Source organism: Hyla sarda, chromosome 3, assembly GCF_029499605.1.
Source record: "Hyla sarda isolate aHylSar1 chromosome 3, aHylSar1.hap1, whole genome shotgun sequence".
NCBI lineage: Eukaryota > Metazoa > Chordata > Amphibia > Anura > Hylidae > Hyla > Hyla sarda.
Genome location: NC_079191.1, coordinates 85,881,068 through 85,904,000, shown reverse-complemented (window position 1 = coordinate 85,904,000; position 22,933 = coordinate 85,881,068). Strand labels below are relative to the sequence as shown.

Below are 22,933 nucleotides of genomic sequence, written 5' to 3'. Positions count from 1 at the left end.
CCGGGCCCGCCACGATATGATGCGGGGTCACCGTGTGACCCCGCGTTATATCGCAGGACCGGGACTCATGACGTACGCATACGTCATGGGTCCTTAAGAGGTTAAAGGGGTACTCCGGTGGATTTTTTTTTTAAATCAACTGGTGCCAGAAAGTTAAACAGATTTGTAAATTACTTCTATTAAAAAATCTTAATCTTTCCAGTACTTTTTAGGGTCTGTATACTACAGAGGGAATGGTTTTCTTTTTGGAACATAGAGCTCTCTGCTGACATCATGACCACAGTGCTCTCTGCTGACAACTCTGTCCATTTTAGGAACTGTCCAGAGCAGCATGTGTTTTTCCTACTCTGGACAGTTCTTAAATGAGATGTCAGCAGAGAGCACTGTGGTCATGATGTCAGCAGAGAGCTCTGTGTTCCAAAAAGAAAACAACTAATAAGTACTGGAAGGATTAAGATTTTTTTATAGAAGTAATTTACAAATCTGTTTAACTTTCTGGCACCAGTTGAATTAAAAAAAGTTTTCCACAGGCGTACCCCTTTAAACTGACTACATTTGAGCAAGCAAATTAGGAAGGGAAAGTGGATGTTCTAGTCTATCTAGGGACAAATGATCTGGCTTGGAATGAGGTTTCACAAGTGAAGGAAGCTTTCCACACACTTGGAAATGATATACAGAAGATTGCATCCACTGTTTCATTCTCTGCTGTTCTTCCTGTGCAAAACCTTTAGAATAATAGACAGATGTGCATTAGGAAAAATAACTTATGGCTTGGTGAATGGTGTCAGAAAAAAAGGTTTTGGCTTTGTGTCTCACAAAAGCTCTAGTTGGAATAGAAAGGAACTATACAATGAAGATGGTTTGCATCTTTCTCTCAAGGGGGCAAATGACCTCAGTGAACAGTTTAAAGTATTTTCTAAAAAGTATTTAAACTAGGAAGGGAGGGGGGGGCAAAAGAGTCATAAGCCATTATTTCAATTATCCCCCAAAACAATGACAATGCCAGGACTTGCATGTAGCAAATAGGTCAAAAGAAGACAAGCTCAGAGTCTTGTCTACTAATGTTCACAGTTTAGGGAATAATATCAATAAACTTGGCTCAATAATGACATCTGAGAATGTAGATTTAGTGACTGTTGCTGAAACATGGTTCAGTGAGAGTAATGACTGGGATATATAAACACCAGGGTACTCTTTATATAGAAAAGACAGAGAAGGCAAGAGAGGGGGAGGGGTGGCCCTCTATGTGGAAAAAAAACCCATAAAATCTAACCTAATACTAGTGAGACCAACTTTGAGTCAGATTGGGTTACATTGCAGTTTGGTAGTCATGCTGTAACTCGAGTAGATGCGATTTATAGATCACCTGGCCAAGTAAAGGAATTAGATTATCTACTAGTTGAGGGAATAGCTAAAATGAGATTAAAAGGGGAAGTTATTGCATACCGTACCTTGTATGGTGGTCCCCAAAGTTACTACGTTCAGGTAGGGTCCCCCAGGTGACACAGCCCCTAGTCGCCTCCTTCTTTTCTAAAGTTGTAGATGTTTAAATGTATATATTTAATATAATATTATGTATATTAGTATGCTTACCTTGGTAGTGTCGCAGGACCTTTGGTCATGTGACTATGTTAATTCCTCTATGGCATGTTGGAGGACCTTTGGAGGTCCTTGGGTCACATGGTTACCCATAACTCTTTGTACAGACGATTGACAGTGATTGACTAGTGAGCTTAAGTCCAGCCCCTACCCATATAAGGGAGCTGTAGCCAATGATCGCTCTCTTGGGTTGCTGGACGGATCTGCGCAACTTTCAAAGACAAGCTAGGCCACCTACCGGCCTCAGCCTGAAACTAAACCGTGAGTTAAAATCTCAATCCCCCCTAAATCCAGTGGATCAGTGCAACAATGACCTTCCTAAGCTCAATAGACTCACAAGCTCTAATAGACTTTGTTATATGGACTGTTCCTGTTCATTATTGCATAAAATCTTCAGTAAAAGTTCTGACAAGTTTCTGCAAAACTCCGGTTGTGGACAATCAATTATTTCCTATCTCCCTATCGCTCTTGGGAAGGGTGGCGGTAGGACAAGCATACAGAGAATATCTCTCACCCTGGTGTCACGAATAGAAAGGGTTAACCAGACACCCTTTAGTTACCGCACAGTTAAACCCCATATACCCTACACCCCCAAGCTACCACATAGCTTTTTGGTGTCCTACGAACAGGATACGGGTGTGTGCCTACAGCTGTTGCCACCAGTTAAAGTGTACTCCCCCCTATGTAAAGTGCAAACCCCATTCCTACATCTAATTAGTGTACTATTTTGTACCTGTTAATCTGTCAAAGGTCTATATGCTGTGAAAGGACAGCCAATAGTACACACCTGCTGCTGTTCTAGACATATACTGTTTGAAGCATAGGGAAGCCATAGTGTCTCCTCAAGCTTCAGCCAACTCCAGGCTGTGTCATTCAGCCAATATATGGTTTACTGATGCTGCTGGGTCTGGGCCTGGGCCTAAAAACTTTTTTATGGTAGCACTAGCTACCCTAAATCTTAAATTTAAATTTCAAAATTTGTCTTTTAACCCCTTAAGGACGAGACCAATTTTATTTTTGCATTTTAGTTTTTTCCTCCTCACCCTCTAAAAATCATAACTCTTTTATATTTCCATCCACAGACCCATATGAGGGCTAGTTTTTTTACATCACCAATTGTAATTGCATCACTTATTTTTACCATAAAATGTACAGCGCAACCAAACAAATATTATTTATGTGTTAAAATTGAAGAAGAAAGAAGAAAGAAGAAAGAAAACCGCAATTTAGCTAATTTTGGACGGTTTTGTTTTCCCGCTGTGCACTTTACGGTAAAAATTACATGTTTTCTTTATTCTGTGGGTCAGTACGATTAAAATGATAGCCATGTTATATGCTTTTCTATAATTGTACCGCTTAAAAAAGCTTTCTAATTTTTCCGTATATGGGGCAGTATGAGGGCTAATTTTTTGCGCCATGATCTGTAGTTTTTATTGGTACACTTTTGCTTAGGTTTTACTTTTTATGCATTTTTGATAAGTTTTTTGTGGAATAAAATGTGACAAAAAAGAAGAAATTTTTCCTTTTTTAAATTTTTTTACGTTTACACCATTCACCGTACGGGATAATGAACAATATATTTTAATAGTTCAGACTTTTATGCATGCAGTGATATCAAATATGTGTATTAATAATTTTTTTAAAGCTTTTTTGGGGGTAAAATGGGAAAACTGACATTTTTACTTTTTATTGGGGGAGGGGATTTTTCACATTTTATTACTTTTTTGTTTTAAATTTTAAATTTTTTTTTTACACTTTAATAGTCCTCATAGGGGACAATTTATAGCAATCATTTGATTACTAATACTGTTCAGTGCTATGCATAGGGCATAGCAGTGATCAGTGTTATCGGTGATCTTTTTCTCTGGTCTGCTCGATCTCTGGTCTGCTCGAGAGCAGAAGACCCCGGGAGACAGCCGGAGCCAGGTGAGGGGACCTCCGGCTGCCATGCTGGATGATCGGATCCCCGCGGCAGCGCTGTGGGCAATCCGATCATCCATTTAAAGTACTGCACTGCCGCAGATTCCGTGATCTGTATTGATCACGGCATCTGAGGGGTTAATGGCGGACATCCGCGTGATCGTGGATGTCCACCATTACCGGCGGGTCCCTGGCTGCCGATAGCAGCCGGGACCTGCCGCACATGACGCGAGCACTATAAATGTACTTCACGGTGCGTTAAGTACCACGGCACCATGATGAACATTTACGTCCATTGTTGCTAAGGGGTTAATCTTTGGGATTGTGAAGCCCTAGTGTCTCCTCATGCTGCTGCCAACTCCAGGCTGTGCCATTTAGACACTATATGGTCTCCTCATGCTTCAGCCACATCCAAGCTGTGTCATTCAGCCACTATATGGTCTCCTCATACTGCCAACACCTCCACGCTGTGTCAGTCAACCACTATATTGTCTCCTCACTCTGCCAACACCTCCACGCTGTGTCATTCAGCCACTATATGGTCTCTTCATGCTGCCAACACCTCCACGCTGTGTCATTCAGCCACTATATGGTCTCTTCATGCTGCCAACACCTCCACGCTGTGTCATTCAGTCACTATATGGTGTCCTCATGCTGCCAACAACTCCACGCTGTGTCATTCAGTCACTATATGGTCTCCTGACACTGATGCCACCTCCAGGCTCTGTCATTGTGCTGCTCTGCGGCAGTAATTCTAATAGCGATGCCTGTAATCTGCATGTTATTCTGAATAGCAGTATTATTTCACAACCCCAACACACTCCATATGCATGTTAGAACAAAGCAAATTGTTCTACACCCCTATTGAACCTCTGTGTAGTCCAGAAATAGCCGTTTTTATATAGATTTGCCACGAATAAATCCAAATTGAAATACATTTTTTTCGAAAAATTCGGCGAATCGTCTGAATTTTATTTTTCAAAAGTTCGCTTGTCTCTACTGAATGCAAAACTCTATAGTGTCAAGGAGTTTTATTGATATATTTGATGCACAATAAAATGTATATGACTCATATCTACGGCGTGACGTAGTGATGTTAAAGAGGCTTCAGAACGAACTACAGAAAAGGAGATTAACATAAACCTCAAAAACAGAGAAAGCTTCAGATGTTAAAAATACCTGATTGTTTTGTCTTTTTCTTTTTCTTAAGCTTTTCTAGTACAATGTCGCTCCAAATTGAAAATTGATTGGGAAGAGACGCCATATAATCCTCCCTTTAGATAGGAAATCTATTAATGGCCGATTATCTAAGTGAATCCTCCGCAGGCCCTAGTAAATCAATGTTATCATTAGTTCCCACAAAAGCCTTCACATACATGGCAGCTTCCTGAGATGATGCTGCAGATCTTTTCCACTTCTGTAAATACTCATATAAATAATTAAAGGACCCTGGAATTGCCAAATGTTCCATGTTAATATAGTGCATTACTGGAAAATGATGCCACATTGTATCTTGTGCAAAGTCTTTGTAGCATAATGCTATAGTGTTCTACGGTGATCACATCTTAGGGGATATGTGGTGCCCACAAGGATGATAGTGTAGTGTAGTGGTACAGGGTAGCTAGGGGTAGTAGTTCCTCTGAGTTTCTTGTTTCACAGACCCTATATGTCCTTCTGTGGACCCTGCCAACTTTTGTGGGTGTGCACGATCAGGAAAGTCCTTGACCCTTGGGTACATTATGGTGAGGTGTCTGAGTAGTGCAGGTGTGCACATGTTGCCACGAGTAAATGACATAATCCAAATATGTGACTATCTTTGAACAACTTTACTTGATATCTTCTGTGCACACTCATACAAACAAACTCCTTATATCAGGGTAGTTGTTACGCCGAGCGCTCCGGGTCCCCGCTCTTCCCCAGAGCGCTCGCAGCGTTAGAGGTCTTTGCATCACATCCATACTTGGTGGTGTAGGTGGCACATGGTGATTTTGGCATACCTTTCCTTTTGTTTGATTTCAAACAAATTTTGGGTACATTTATTTTATCCTAAGAATGTTATTAAAAGTTACGTTTTACACTAATGCATATCCTCAATATTTACTTGTGATCTGATGCGGAGGAATGTCTGTAACTGGGGAGCAGCGCCTTAAATATGTTTAACACTATACATAATTGTAAAGTGTTGGTGTGGCACCATGGTCAATCTACAGGGTGGGCCATTTATATGGATACACCTTAATAAAATGGGAATGGTTGGTGATATTAACTTCCTGTTTGTGGCACATTAGTATATGTGAGGGGAGAAACTTTTCAAGATGGGTGGTGACCATGGTGGGCATTTTGAATCCAACTTTTGTTTTTTCTATAGGAAGAGGGTCATGTGACACATCAAACTTATTGGGAATTTCACAAGAACAACAATGATGTGCTTGGTTTTAACATAAAAATTTGATTGTATGGTGTGGTAAATGGGGTACAAAGATAGTGGGGCCATTCTTCATCAATGGAAACCTCAAGGCCACTGAATATGCGAAATTGCTACATGACGATGTGTTTCTCTCTTTATGCACTGAAGCTGGCACGTTCCCTGAGTTTTTCCAGCAAGATGGTGCACCACCACATTATGGGTGTCAGGTCTGAGCATTCCTAGATGAACAGTTTCCTGGAAAGTGGATTGGTCATCATGGGCCAGTTGAATGCCCCCAAGGTCTCCCGATCTGACCCCCTTAGACTTTTATCTTTGAGGTCATCTGAAGGCAATTGTCAATGCTGTGAAGATACGAGATGTGCAGCACCTGAAACTACGGATACTGGAAGCCTGTACTAGCATTTCTCCTGTGGTGTTGCTATCAGTGTGTGAAGAGTGGGAGAAGAGGGTTGCATTGACAATCCAACACAATAGGCAGCACATTGAACACATTTTATAGATGATCAGAAACTTGTAAATAACTCATGAAAGAATAAAGTTATGTTAAAAACAAGCACATCATTGTTTTTCTTGTGAAATTCCCAATAAGTTTGATGTGTCACATGACCCTCTTCCTATTGAAAAAACAAAAGTTGGATTCAAAATGTCCGACTTCAAAATGGCCGCCATGGTCACCACCCATCTTGAAAAGTTTCTCCCCTCACATATACTAATGTGCCACAAACAGGAAGTTAATATCACAAACCATTCCCATTTTATTAAGGTGTATCCATATAAATGGCACCCTGTACTCTCATGCATAAGGCATTGGTGGGTGGAAATCCTGGCTGATCCATGCCTGATTCATCTTCACAAAGGTCAGTCTCCAATTTTTTGTGGACAGACGAGTTCTCCTTAGTGTTACTATGGCCCCCACTGCACTAAACACGTTCTCTGATGGCACACTACTGGCCGGGCAGGACAGCTTTTCCAGGGCAAACTCTGCTAGTTGCGGCCACAAATCAAGTTTGACTGCCCAGAAGTACAACGAATCTTAAAGGTCTTAAAGGTGTGTTGGCATCGTCATGTCGAGGTATGCCAGAAAGCTGCTCATCAGTGACTGTAGACTCAGGCTGCTGCTGATGGTGCTGCTCCTACCACCCCACCCCTTCCCAGCAGCCAAGGCCAACTGACTACGTAGAATGTCTCTGTAGTAGATCAGTTTGTCCTCCTCTTAGTGGATGTAAAAAAGGCCCCCATTTTGTGTCGGTAGCGAGGGTCCAATAAGGTGGAGAGCCAGAAGTCATCCCGCTGCCGAATGGTGACAATTCAGTGCTCACTACGCCAGCAAGTGATCATGCATCGTGCTATTTGTGCAAGTGACTCGAAAGGACTCCATATCCAATGCATACTGCTGCGGTGTGTCTGGGTCCTCTGTCTCTCCTTCTTCATAACCCTCTAGCTCCTCTGGCTGCTCCTGCTCCTCCTCTCCTGTCAGATGACTAGAAAATCTGCCCATTTCGTGAAACCTAAACTGTGCTCCATTGTGCCCCTCTCCCTCCACCTCCAGTTCAGCCCCCACAGGGCTCATGTGGCAGTGAGATGTAGGCGCCACATCTCCAGTGCCCTGAAATCCCATTGTTTCCAACACGTGTTGTAGTAGATGAAGCAGTGGAATGACGTTGTTCATCCCGTAATCCTGGTGACTGACTAATAAGGTGGCTTCCTCAAAGGGCCTGAGCAAACGGCAGTTGTCACATATGAGCTGCCACTGGTTCACATTGAAGTTACACATGAGATTACCCCTATCCACTTGGATCATCAAGAAATCGGTCATGGCTTTTCTCTGTTCATATAGTCGGTCCAACATATGGAGGAAGGAATTCATACATGTGGAAATTTCGCAAATCAGACTATGTTGGGGGATACCGTTCTGACGCTGCAACTCAAGGAGGGTGTGCTTTGCGGTGTACGAGTGGCTGAAGTGCATGCACAGTTTCCTTCCCATTGTTAGGATGTCTTGCAAATGGGGGAACACTTCAGGAACCGCTTGACAACCAGATTGAGCAGGTGTGCCATGCAGGGCACATGGCTCAGGCTTCCTTGTCGCAGCACCAACAAGATGTTCTTCCCATTGTCGGTTGCCATGGTTCCCATTTCCAGTTTTTGTGGAGTAAGCCATGATTCAATTCCTTGATGAATGACTTTTAGCAGTTACTCCCCTGTGTGACTCCATTTGCCAAGGCAAACTATGTGAAGAACAGCGTGACACCGCTGTGCCCTGCACACATGGTATGCTGGAGGGGCACTGAGATTTGTCCGTGCAGTGGAGGCTGAGGACATGGTGCAGGATGAGGAGGCGGAGTCGCACACTGTCACAGGACTAGAGATGAGCGAATTGAAGCAGACGAACCTGAATTTATTACGAATTTCAGGATTTATTCGATTTGCAACGAATGCGAATATCGCCGGGATTTCATTGCGCAAATCGCTTAATTAAAATCCATTTAACAGTGTTCCAGGCTCCAGGACACCTAAAATGGCGGATCCACATGTCAGTACATGGGGCAGGGGATTCTGGGAAGGCGGGAAGGGAGGTAGGCGGGATGACCCTGAATCACATGCAGGATCCAGCCTTCATTCACCCCTGTGATGTCACAGCCCTATATAATCGGCAGCCATTTTGCTGCTGCTCATTTAATTAATTACACTGCAGAGAGATATGACGGCTGCGTGTCTCTGTATGTTACACAGACACACTGAATTGATTATAACGCAGCGTTCCACTGCCAACTGCTATTCACATCAGCATTGTGGACCGAGAGCAGTGCATGTTCTCACTGAGAAGGATTTTTAGGCCAACAATTAACCTCCCAGTCACTTTATTCAGCATTTTATCAGAGAGGGACAGATAGCTTTACGTTGTCTCATATATATCAACAAGCTGCCTTAACTTTATGAACCGTATTACAGGAGGCAGGAAAGATTATTCAGCGCAATTCTGTGTATTTTTTCCCCAAGATATCATCTGCTGCTTATACTAGTCTGTAAATGGTATAATAACCAGCAGTTCACTCCATTCTTAATACTCTGTGACAGAGTGCAATTTTGGGTTTAATACACTTTTTTTGTGGTGCTGCACTGTTGTGTCCTGCTGCTGTGCAAAAATACATTTTTTCAGCAGACTGTAGTGCATTTTTCTGCCCTCATACTTGCATACCAGATACCTACATCAAAGCAGTCTACTATTTTGTATCTGTAAATCTGTAACAAGTCTAGATACTGGGAACAGTCCAGGCAAAAGCAATCACTGGCTGGTGTTTTACAGAAATATGTGTTCCAAGTGTACTGTAGCGCATTTTTTTGCCCTCATACGTGCATACCACATGCCTACATTTAAGTAGTGTACCATTTTGTACCTGTTAATCTGTCAAGGGCCTACATACTGTGAAAGTCCAAGCAAAAGTACTCACCGGCTGGTGTTTTACAAAAATACAGAGTTTTTAGGCGCATTGTTGCGCATTTTTCTGCCCTCATCAGTGCATACCGCATACATACATCTAAGTAGTGTACCAGTTTGTACCTGTTAATCTGTCAAGGGCCTACATACTGTGAAAGTCCAAGCAAAAGTAATCACCGGCTGGTGTTTCAGGAAAATACTTTTCCAAGTGTACTGTAACGCATTTTTTTGCCCTCATCAGTGCATACCACATACCTACATCTAAGTAGTGCACTTTTTTTTGTACCTATTAATCTGTTACAAGCCTACATACAGTGAAAGGCCAGGGAAAAGTAATCACTGGCTGTTGTTTTAGGAAAATACGTTTTCCAAGTGTACTATATCGCATTTTTTTGCCCTCATACGTGCATACCACATACCTACAGCTAAGTAGTGTACCATTTTGTACCTGTTAATCTGTCAAGAGCCTACATACAGTGAAAAGTAATCACTGGCTGTTGTTTTATGAAAATACGTTTTCCAAGTGTACTGTAGTGCCTTTTTTGCCCTCATACGTGCCTACCACATACCGAAATCTAAGTAGTGCACTGTTTTGTACCTGTTAATCTGCAACAAGCCTACATACAGTGAAAGGCCAGGGAAAAGTAATCACTGGCTGTTGTTCCAAGTGTACTGTAGCACATTTTTTTGCCCTCATACATGAATACCACATATGTACATCTAAGTAGTGGACCATTTTATACCTGTTAATCTGTCAAGGGTTTACACACTGTGAAAGGACAGCCAAAAGTAATCACCGGCTGGTGTTTTACAAAAATACAGAGTTTTTAGCCGTATTGTAGCACATCTTCTGCCCTAATCAGTGCATTCCGCATACCTACATCTAAGTAGTATACTATTTTGTATTTGTTAATCTGTCAAAGGCCTAGATACTGTGAAAGGACAGCCAATAGTACACGCTTGCTGCTGTTCTAGACAAAAACTGTTTTAAGTGTAGTGAAGCGTATTATACTCCCCTCAAATATGCAGGAAGAGTATTGCCAGGACGTGCACAGAGGAGTGGCAGAGGCCTAAATTCATCAGGCGCAGGCAGAGGTTGCAGCAGAGTAGGGGTGTGTGGCAGCCAGAGTCGCAGCGAGAGTTCTGAGCTCCCGGTGTCAGCTAGCAGTCGTGTCGCGACCATCAACCCAGCAGCCGTGATAGATCGGTTCACTCGGTCAACCACTTTATCTCAAGTGACATCCGACACCCCCAGTCAACAGTTGGTGGGTTCCTCCCACTCAACCCTCAGTTGGCATGGTCCTCGTGCTGCTGCTGCCACCTCCAGGCTCTGTCATTGTGCTGCTCTATGGTCTTCTCATGCTATAGCTACCACCTCCAGGCTCTGTCATTGTGCGGCAATATGGTCTCCTCATGCTGATGCTGCCACCTCCAGGCTCTCTCATTCTGCTGCTCTATGGTCTTCTCATGCTATTGCTACCACCTTCACGCTCTGTCATTGGGCCACCATATGATCTCCTCATGCTAATGCTACCACCTTCAGGCACTGTCATTGTGCCGCAATATGTTCTCCTCATGCTGATGCTGCCACCTCCAGCCTCTATAATTGTGCTGCTCTATGGTCTCCTCATGCTGATGCTACCACCTCCAGGCTCTCTCATTGTGCTGCCATGTATACTGCAAAACATAATTAAGGCGCTGGTCTCCAGTTTCAGAAATTCCTTGCATTAGGGTCACTTGCAGGACTCCTGATGCCACCTCCAGGCTGTGCCATTCAGCAACTATATGGTATCCTCATGCTTCAGCCACCTCCAGGCTGTGCTATTCAAACACTATATATGGGCTCCTTATGTTTTCCCCACCTCCAGGCTGTGTCATTCAGCCAATATATTGTTTTCTGATGCTGCTGGGACTGTCTTGGATATTACCTACAATTTTTTATGGTAGCGCTAGCAAACATACATGCTCAATAAAGATATCAACTTTGATCTTTTAATGTTAGGGGTTGTGAAGCCCTCTTATGTACACATCCTGCTGGCTGATCCAGGCTGTGTGTTTCAGAAACTACTTGGCTTACTGATGCTGCTGGGCTTAGGCCTTAAATTTTTGGATGTTAGCAGTAGCTTACATACATGCTTAATTGAGATTTCAACATTGATCTTTCAATCTTAGGGGTTATGAAACCTTCTTGTGCACTCCTGCTGCTGACTGCTCCTGCCTGTGTCATTCAGCAACTACATGGTTTAGTGATGCTGCTGGGCCTAGGACATTACCTATATATGTTTTACCTATATATGGTTTCCATATATTGACTATGTATTGTAGGAAACATGTAGCTATCCTTGAGTTACTCTCCCAGCATTATTGCCATGTTGATACCAGACCAGTAATTAAAGGAATATTGCCAAGGACTAGCAGAAACAGGGCACTGTGGATACTGATCACCGGCTGTTTGAATTGACTGACTATCCCAGGTGGTAGATTAACCATTTTGAAGTTCCTCAAATCCAGTAGGCTTTAAGTTGTTCATTCTTTGTTGGAGTTCTTCAGTTGCAGAATTAGGTTGTATCATGTTTTCCTGTTTCTCCGATGAGCTAATGTCACTGGAACATACAATGCTCATATTGTCATCTAATTAAGGATCCTTTTCTTCAGAGAATGTATCTATCATTTAATTATTTTGAATATATATTTAAAAAAATGTGGGAGCTCAACATAAAAAGAGAAAACCTATACTGAGGATACTGCGTTGCACATACCCATGTGCCAAGAAAGAGTACTAATAGTGTAAAAAGGGGAGGCAGTCCTGCTAGGCTCAGACCTAGTCTAGCAGGACTGCCTCCCCTTTTTACACTATTAGTAATTATTTTGAATGTCAGGTGGTATTCTGACAATTTCTGATTATAAAAGTATTTTGCAATCTGGGACACAGGTAAAAATAATCATTTTGTAATCGTACTGTAGCACATTTTTCTGTCCTCATTAGGGCATACCACATACCTACATCTAAGTAGTGTACTATTTTGTACCTGTTTATCTCTCAAGGGTCTATATACTGTGAAAGGACAGCTAATAATACACACCTGCTGCTGTTTTAGACAAAAACTGTTTTAAGCGAACCGAAGCGTATTGTACTCCCTTCATATACGCAATAATTATGTTAGGCACAGTAGTGACATTTCAATTACTAAATCCATGATATCAATTTCAAAATCTTGCATTTAAATTTAAGAATCATAGATTTCAATGGTCTCGTCATGCTGCTGCCATTCAGACACTATATGGTCTCCCCATGCTTCAGCCAACTCCAGGCTGTGTCATTCAGCCAATATATGGTTTACTGATGCTGCTAAGCCTGGGAATAAAAAAAAAATTTGTTATAGTAGCACTAGCTACCCAAAATCTTCAGTTTAAATTTCAAACTTTGTCTTCTTTTCTTAGGGATTGTGAAGCCCTGGGGTCTCCTCATGCCTCAGCCAACTCCAGGCTGTGCCATTCAGACACTCCATGGTCTCCTCATACTGATGCCACCTCCAGGCTCTGTCATTGTGCTGACACGTGACATAAGACTCCTTGTTAGATTAGGTCCTTTGTACCCACACGCCAGGGCCCGGGACACTAAAACTTGGGAGTTAAAAGTTCCTTTCAAAATCCTCAATTTCAATTTCAAATTCTTAGATTTATATTTTAAATTCTTGTATTTCAATGGTCTCCTCATGCTTCAGCCACCTTCAGGCTGTACCATTCAGACACTACATGGGCTCCTTATGCTTTCCCTACCACCAGGCTGTGTCATTCAGCCAATATATCGTTTTCTGATGCTACTGGTACTGGGATATTAACTCCAAATGTGTTCTGGTAGCACTAGCTAACATAAATGCTTAATTGAGATTTCAAGCTTGATCTTTCAATGTAAGGGGTTATGAAACCCTCTTGGGTACTACTGATGCCTGCTCCTGACTGCTCATGTGTCTTTCAGGAATTACTTGGCTTACTGATGCTTCTGGGCTTGGGCCTTACATTTTTGGATGTTGAGCATGAGCTAAATACATGCTTAATAGAAATTTTAACATTGATCTTTCAATGTAAGGGGTTATGAAACCCTCTGGTGTACTGGTGATGCATGCTCCTGACTGTGTGTTTAAGGAACTACTTGGCTTATTGATGCTTCTGGGCTTGGGCCTTAAATTTTTGGATGTTTAGCACGAGCTAAATACATTCTTAATAGAATTTTCAACATTGATCTTTCAATGTAAGGCGTTATGAAACCTTCTCGTGTACTGCTGATTCCAGCTCCTGACTGTATGTTTCAGGAACTACTTGGCTTACTGATGCTGCTGGGCTTGGGCCTTACATTTTGGATGGTAGCACTAGCTAACATGCATCTTCAATAAAGATTTCAACATTCCCTCTTCGGTACTCATGCTGCTGCCTGCTCCTGTATGTGTCATTCAGCAACTACATGGTTTAGTGATGCTGCTGAGCCTAGGACATTACCTATATATGTTTATGGTAGCACTAGGTACCATACATCTTCAATTGAAATTTCAAAATTCATCTTTTATTATTAGAGATTGTAAGGCCCTATTGTCTCCTCATCTGCCGCCAACTCCAGGCTGTGCCATTCAGACACTATATGGTCTCCTCTTGCTTCAGCCAACTCCAGGCTGTGCCATTCAGGCAATATATGGTTTATTGATGCAGCTGGGACTGGGTCTGGGAATAAAAATGTTGTTGTGGTAGCACTAACTACCCAAAATCGTTGGTTTAAATTTCAGAATTCATCCTTGCAATCTTAGGGATTGTGAAGGCGTAGTGTCTACTCATACTTCAGCCTCATCCAATCTGTGTTATTCAGCCACTATATGGTCTCCTCATGCTGCCAACACCTCCACGCTGTGTCATTCAGCCACTGTATGGTCTCCCCATACTGATGCCACCTCCAGGCTCTGTCGTTGTGCCAGTCTCCGGAAGTGATTCTAAAAGCGATGCTGGTAATCTGCATGTTATTCTGAATAACAGCATTATTTCACTACCCCAGAACATTCCATATGCGTGTTAGAACACAGCAAAGTGTTCTACACCCCTATTGAGTCTCTCTGTAGGCAAGAAATAGCCGTTTTTAATATAGATTCGCCACAAATAAATTCGGATTGAACCAAATTTTTTTGAAAAAGTTCGCTCATCTCTACACAGGACCGACGGCCTGAGAGCGTGGAGGTGGAAACAGCGTGACCTATCCAATTTGCTGTTGTGGGTGTGCAGGAACCACATTCACCCAGTGGGCCATAAAGGACATGTATTGTCCCTGACTGAAGTTACAGCTCCACACGTCGGCGCTGCCGTGCAATTTGGTACACACCGACAGGCTCAAGGACTGGCCCACCTTCTCTTCCACAAAATTATGCAGAGCTGATTAATGCCTTCTTCACAAAGAAATGACAGCTTGGGACTCCCTACCTCGGCTCGGCACAAGCCATCAGTTCTCTGAAATGCGCAGAGTCCACCACTTGAAAAGGGAGGGACTGCAGCAACAGCAACTTGGACAGGAGCATAATTCAGCTTCTGTGCCGTTGGATGAGTAGACGCATACTGTTGTCTCTTGGGAATGGATTGGCCGATGGATTGCTAGCGGAATGACTGACTCGAAGTAGGAGCATGAGCATCTGGAGCAACAGAAGATGGGTATGACACACAGCTCCCTTCAGCTGAGGTGATGGTGCCTTGGCTAGCTGAATCAAGGAGCAGCATGCCACTGGGTGATGCAGCAGGCTTGACCACCACATCGGAGCCACGGTCCTCCCAAGCAACTATAAGGTGATGCTGAATGTGTTAACAAAGGGCCGTGGTGTCAAAATTGGAACCCTGGCCATGCTTCACCTTCTGCTGACACATCTTGCATGTGGCCATGTTGTCCTCCTCCGCATGCATTATGAAAAACTGCCACACCTCCGAGTAGCTGAATTTCAAACCAGCAGTCAGCACTCATTGACTGCTACTGCTGCTGACTCCAGGAACCCCTGTTGCACTACCTTCCATGAAGGTAGGCAGCCGCAAAGCTGGTTGTCTACCCAGGGCACATTTGGCTCCAGACTTTCCATTACTGCCACCATGCTGACTGCCAACCATGCTACAACTCTGCTGGCTCAGCTGCTGCCTCACGGGCAACATGCAACCCTCTTCTCCTGATTATGATGAAGCTCCTTCTGCATAGTTACATAGTAACCTGCACCCGGCTCCCAACTGCCATCGGCTTCATCATCATCAAAAAGTGTCTGCACGACACTGATGTCCTCCTCAGGTTCCTCAACAGTGTCAATTTCAGGAGCCTGATTGCTTGCAACACCACCTCCCACTCCTCATCACTACTTGCCCGCCTAGCGAAGGAAACGGTATATGTCTCCTCCACTTCTTGGCTGGGCAGTAGCTGCTGACTGTCCTCTATTATATCGTCCTCAGTGAATAGTGGAGCTGAACCCACAGCATAAGATACATCTGTGGGGGAGGGAACAGCATAGGACAGAGACAATGGGAGGACAGGGACTGCTCCCGGGCCATGCCAACTGAGGTTTGTGTCTGAGGAACCCACCGACTTGATTGGGGGGTGTCAGATGTCACTTGTGATGAAGTGGATGTCAGTGTTAACCAATCAATGACGGCAGATAGGTTGCTGGTCAAGACACGACCACTAGCTGATACAGGGAGCTCAGGCCTCTCACTGCGACTCCTGCTGCCACTCACCCCTAGTCTGCTGCGACCTCTGCCTGATGAATTTAGGCCTCTGCCACTCCACTTTTCACATCCTTGCAATTCTCTGCCTGACATACTTAGTGCGTATATAAGGGGAGTACAATACGCTCAACCACGCTTAAAACAGTATTTGTCTAGAACAGCAGCAGGTGTGTATGTTTGGCTATCCTTTCAAAGTAACTAGCCCTTAAGACTTTAACAGAAACAAAATGGTACACCACTTAGATGTATGTATGTGATATGCACTTATGAAGGAAGTACAATGTGCTCCAGTATGCTTAAAACAGTATTTGTCTAAAACACCAACAGGTGTGTACGTTTGCCTGGCCTTTCACAGTTACTAGGCCCTTAAGACTTTAACAGGAACAAAATGGTACACCACGTAGATGTGCTTACGTAGTATGCACTTATGTGGGGGTAATATACACTCCACTACGCTTAAAACATTATTTGTCTACAACACCAACAGGTGTGTACTTTTGGTCAGGTGTGTACTTTTGACCTTTCACAGTAACTAGGCCCTTGAGACTTTAACAGGAACAAAATTGTACATCACAATACTTAATAAAGGACAATATGCTTTTAGTGCTCTGCTCACCCTAACTGGCTGGCTATTATTAGCTTTTCAGTTGTTGAACACACCAGTACTGCAGTACACAGTCACTGTGTACTACACCCGAAATTGTCCTCAATCTCACTCCCTTCCCTATAAGTGCTTCTAGGCTGGATTTGGGTTTGAGGTGAATCACTGCTGTAATACACCCACAATTGCACTTTCTCTCTCAATCTCTCTCCCTTCCCTATCTGTACTTCTAGGCTGGATTTGGGCTTGAGGTGAATCGCTGCTGTAAAATGCATTTTTGTGCAACACACACTGCTCTCTGAATTCAAGTAGAGAAAACAGACATGGTCGCACATCCACAATTTGTATTTTGAGCTACTTGCTTCTCAGCATAAATTCAAAAACTAACAGGTTGTTAGTATACATTTTGATCAAAAAGTCCCACTCGCCACGTCAAGGCCAGCTATCTGGAGTGGGTCTCTAACGTCTCTAGCATTAAATGGCATAGCACTGGGCGGCGACCTCCACCGCCACAACACCAGTGCCCACAGGGGGAACGAACCACTGGTAGAGCAGTCCCAATGCCTCCCCACAGACACGGTGCCATGGCAGCAATGGATGCCGCACAGCACCACACCAGTATGAACAAGGTGTAAAAGCTCACTTACCATGTGCTCCCAGTCAGACTAGGAGGCTACCAGAAAAGAAAGGGCCCTGAGCAGCTTCCTGCTCGTTTATATAGGGTTGGGCTGAGGGGGTGGGGCAGAGTGCTGTTCCTCTCTCTCTCTTTGCAATAGAACGCTGATGTGACTGGGAGGGTAATCGCTTCTGTAAAAAGCTCTTCTGTGCAAAACATACTGCTCTCTGTTCCTCTTTCTCTGCAATAGAACGCTGATGTGAGTGGCTACAAGATGGCTGCCGATTATACAGAGCTGCGACATGACAGGGGTGGCTGGCTGCTGATAGGCTGGCCCGCTGACCCTTATTCCCTCCTTCCCAGGATTCCTTGCCCCATGTCCTCACATGTGGATCCACCGTTTTAGATGCCTTGGAGCCTGGACCACACAAAATGGAGTTTAATTAAACCATTCACGTGATCGAATTGCAGCGATATTCGCTTTTGCAACTTTTTCTGAAATTCGTAAAGAATTCGGATTCATCAGCTCATCTCTACTTTTCATGATACAATGAATAAGCTTTGTTGGATAATTCTGTAAATAATCCCTTAAAGGAGATGTATCATGTACAGATGGGGGGGGGTGGGTCTGCAGGTAGTGGTTCCCAGCGAGCAGTCAAACTCCAAACCTCCCCCCCAATCTAAAACTTATCCCCAATATTTGGGGGGGGGAATACATTTTTGTATGTTAAACTTCTCCTTTAATGTTAGCAATCTCCACCTGCATTTCATAAATTGCTACAAAAAGACGACATCAATGCTGTTTTCATTAGGGAGATGTCATATCATGTACATCACAATCATTAGGAAAAGAACAGACCCCATAAGTCGAGGGCCTGTATAATTTTTTTTATTTATTTATTTAATTTTTTCACTTCAATAAGGCAAAGACACATTAAATATGCCATGAAATGTCTTTCTTGAAGTCACAGTGACCTTATGCATTAGATTGTAGTGGATCAGATCAAGATGACATAGTAATTGCTACTGATTTAAAAAAAAGCATACTGCCAAGTCATACCACAAAGGGAATGCTACAAGCACACAGAAGTCTCATGTGCACACACAGGTCAGCCATATGCCAAGTAATGCCAGTTCCATCCAATTTATTTCCCTGACTTCTGGCCTCGACTTGATATTATCTTGTCTTCTAAAGTTCCAATGCTGTTTGATTATTTCGATTTATTTTCTCTGTGCATTAGAATGGGTATACTCTACACTGCCAGAATGACATAAGCGATAAGCTATAATGAAGTTACTGAGTCTTTGAATTGGAAATTTTGAATTGGTTTATTTTATTTTTTTCATTTTGTAGTTTCGTGAAAGTTCACTTTAAAACTCCAATAAATTGCAGCTATATTTTTAACCTAAATTTAAACCTCATACCCAAAGTATAGGCAAAGTTAACCCCCAAAAATATACCTTGACTAGGAAAAATATTAACACCCTCAATAATTGTAAATTGTCTGTTGTAAATCTTGAGAAAATGAGTAAATTATATCTATATTATAGAGTACCTATCACCAAATAAAACGTTTAATATAGTATTCCTTGTGTAATTAGCAGACACTTTCCCATTCACTTGCTTTTAAAATTATAGACATAAATATGTTTAAAATGTAATATAAAAAAACGGTCACTAGGTGGCTCTGTTCTTTTCCCTCCCACAATTAATCCAGTGAATTCGCTCTCCTCCTGGCCTGGCAGGAGTCCGAAATCAGGAAGTGCTCGGAGCTTGATTGTCAGCTGCTCAGAAAGTGAAATCTCCACAGAAAGCCACACAGACTGACAGCCGAAGGAGAGCCTCACTGAAATCTGCACAGACTAAAACATGGACAGACCCTGAGGTCTTCTATTCATCACAATGCTGCAACAATGTGGGGGCAGAAGTTGTCGCCCAGCAGGCTTCAGTGATGTCATACCTGCTGGGAATCACCCACTTTCTCCTTATGGGAGATTGCACTATGCGAGCAAGAAAAAAGGTACAATACACAGCTTTTAAATCTCTGAAATTGTTTTTAAGGGCAGGAGGGGTGTTAGGAGTAGTTAGGGAACATAGCCTGAGGTAGTTGAGAACAGTTTATTTGGTGACAGGTACTTTTTAAATATTCTAGAAAAAGGTTGATGAACCTTCCGGATATTCTGGTAGATATTTACTATTGCAAATGTGGCAGAATTCTGGTGTAATTTTCCTGGAAAACTGGCCACATTTATTATGGGGTTTAGACACATTTAAAAACTTTTCGGGGAACATAATAAGACCGCCACTTCATATGCCATTCCTATGTGTAATCCTGTCCTGTAATATATTATTTCAGAAGGAAATGTACAATTTTGTTTGTGATAATGTCTCTGAAGTAGAATAAATGGACACTGTCATCAGATAAAACATGTTATATCATATCAAGTACAGCTAAATACAATAATAATGTTTTTCATTTATTGTTTTAAAAAATTAATGCTTGTTTGAATGAAAATCCAACCTTATATTGTCTGCCACTAGAGGTCCTCTTCCTGTCTTGGTGCCGACGTGTCCCGATTTTGTAGCACACTAGGTACTGGCCATAAGGTGCATCGGTACCCAGTGCAGAAAATAGTAGCTGGACAGGCTTCTGTCTCAGCGTGAGCACTTCATGCAAATGACCTGCCTATGAGCAAGAGTATGGAGCAAGCTAACATTGAGATGCATCACATTGCCCCTTTCTCCCTCCATCTGCTTAAAACTTGGTGGTGAAGACTTTGCTAGAAGAGGCTGATGATAAAAAATTGAACAGGGCAGCCATGATAGATAGGCTAAGCCCTGTTTTTTTTTTTTTGTTTTTTTGACCATATGACAGGTAAGTTTAAGTTTTAACAATCATACAACCTTCATATCTAAAGGTGCCCACAAACCTTCAATAGCTGTTGACCAGACATTTATTCAGCTGACCACTATCTGACCCAATCTTCCCATACACATTAACGTTCATTTTGATAGAGCTTTCATGTATTCTAAAAGGAGAGAGAGGGGGTAAGCCACTATTAGCTCTCGTAGCGGCATTTCTCCTCAAAAATAAAAGGATTAGGCAGTTGAAATCCAACATGCCCTCACCATATCTTCTCCAACATCATCTGTCGGGGAGTCAGTAGGTCCTCATGCACATTAGGCAGTCAGCCTGTACTATGGAGAAATAAAACTTTTTTAATTTTTTCATGATCCTTTTTTACGTTCTGTTACTTTGAATACAACAAGAGTCCCATGGGATTCTGGGACCTGATCTGCATAATCTGCTGCTACATTCGATTTGTGGCTGTACTGTGAACACTTTCATGCATGAAGAATATTATGTTATAAATAATATTTTTTATTTCCTGTGTTAAGACCATAGCCCAAAATTATAACTGACAGGTTATTGGAACCTTCTATCTATGAAATCCAGGTGGACATTGCTCTATGTGCCATGAAGTCCCATCTACTTAGAAGAAGCATATTATAGAAGCTTCAGGGCAACCTGTTAAAGTGACTCCTTTTCCAACTCAGTCTACAGTATATCAAATATCAGTAATAAAACATATTTCTGGCATTCTGTGGTTGTATGTACTGGGAAAGGAAGGGTTTAAAAAATACTCTTCTATTGTTTTTATATATATATATATATATATATATATATATATATATGTCTCCTGGTGCATGGGATTTGTGTTACTTTGTCACAAATAATTGTTAGGGTTTTCAGACAGATAACAATGAAGTGAATTGATTGCTTTGCTATTTAATGATCGGAAAATGTACTTATATAATTCATCACTCATGTCCTTTACATACATACAGTATTCATCTATGAGACTCAATTAGGTTCTAGCACCCTAAATTCCCTTTGAAGACAATTTGTAACCGACTGTTATACTAGCCAAAAATAGTCCAGAGAGGAGAAAAGGGAGAGCGCTTCTTGGTGTGATAAAAGAGAGATAATAAGTATAAGGGTGCATTCACACACTATTACTAGCAGCGAGTTTCCCGCTGCGGGAAACCTGCTGCGAGTTACGCTACCATTGATTTAAATGTGTATGTGTACAGTCTGCAAATCTGACACTATTGTCTGTGGACCCATTCAAATCAATGGTAGAGTGACTCGCAGCAGGTTTCCCACAGCGGGAAACCTGCTGCTAGTAATAGCGTGTGAACGCACCCGAAAAGTTAAATAAGACAGCAGCTCACCATATGTGGTGGTGTAACGTCATACACAACAATGGTAATAGTGTATCCGCAGCCCTCCGGCTAGGCAAGGTATTCAATCGGTCTGGCTTCAAGTACTGCGTTGGCTCCACGTGGTGCAGGATACAAAAGGAATGGAGATCAGATAAAATAGAGGTAATTTATTTCCAAAGATGCAACACTTTTTAAAGAGCTTTTTTTTTTTTTTTTTTTTTTTTTAAAGCCGAGGAACGTGCTCTCGATTCACCCAAAGTGCAAACGTGTTACACTAAAAAAAAAGTGCACAAAGGATGCGGTCTATCGCAAGCCCTTCTCCAATAGGAGAGAGGCCCCCCAACAAACATTACCCTTCGCCTCCGGACCAAAAGGTACCTGCAAGGTTCCAGGTTCGATGTCCATTTTCGCCGAAGCTACTAGGGGACCACAAATGCTCCCGGCATCCCCCTTGGCGTTAGCCAAGGTATCTGCCCGCAGAGCCGATAACGGTAGGTACCCTGCCAAAGCAGGAGTACCCGGGGTGTTTGCAGGGAGGTGCGGAACCTAATGGCCACACACACCTCCCCTAGACCGCCAGGAGGGACACCCAGAAGGGCTACCGCATCCTGACAAATCCTGTGAACACACAACATGCAAAAAGTGACACAGTGAGACAAAAAGAAATAAATAAGTGAATGTGTGCAGATATACTGCCCGGACATCCGGCCGGATCTATAAAAATTTCTCTGATCCTAGCCAGAAGGCCGGGAATCAAGAGGTGAGTGCCACAAGGTGAAGAGATTATGGTGCCCGTGCTTCAACTCAGTGAGCCAATACTCCCAGTGAGTTTCGGCACCTCTGGGTCACCACTCCCCGAGTCACAAAAGTACCTCGGCTCTAGACCCTCTCAGCCTCATGGCGAGACCCTGAGGGAACAGGTCACATCGGGGCAGCCATCGAGCTGATTCCTCAGAACCAGCCCCGGTACACCTGCATCCTCCATGCAGCACCCATCCCCACCAGCCCCATACCGGCGTAGTTTGCCACCGGCATGAAAACTGATAAGAACAGATTCTACACTTGATCTTAGCCAAAAGGCCGAGAAGGGAAGTGAGGAACCTAATGGCCACACTCACCTCCCCTAGACCGCTAGGGGGGACACCCAGAAGGGCTACCACATCCTAACAATCCTGTGAACACACAACAAGCAAAAAGTGACGTAAAGAAATAAATAGGTAAATGTGTGCAGATAAACTGCCTGACCTTACTTTAAAAAAAAAAATAAAAAAAAAAAAACCCAAGCTGCAACACATTTTGCTGCAGGAAAGCAGCTTCATCAGGCATGACAGGGAATGGGTATTTTATAGGAGTGGTAGTTTGTTACGTCG

General features: G+C 42.9%; 1 protein-coding gene and 1 pseudogene across 1 annotated transcript in view; one reads left to right on the top strand and one right to left on the bottom strand.

The window, feature by feature from the left end:
* SPHKAP (SPHK1 interactor, AKAP domain containing) overlaps positions 1–22,933 on the top strand; it is a 335,807-nt gene that overhangs the window by 107,357 nt on the left and 205,517 nt on the right. The window lies entirely within an intron of this gene.
* Positions 22,479–22,655, bottom strand: LOC130363291 (U2 spliceosomal RNA; annotated as a pseudogene).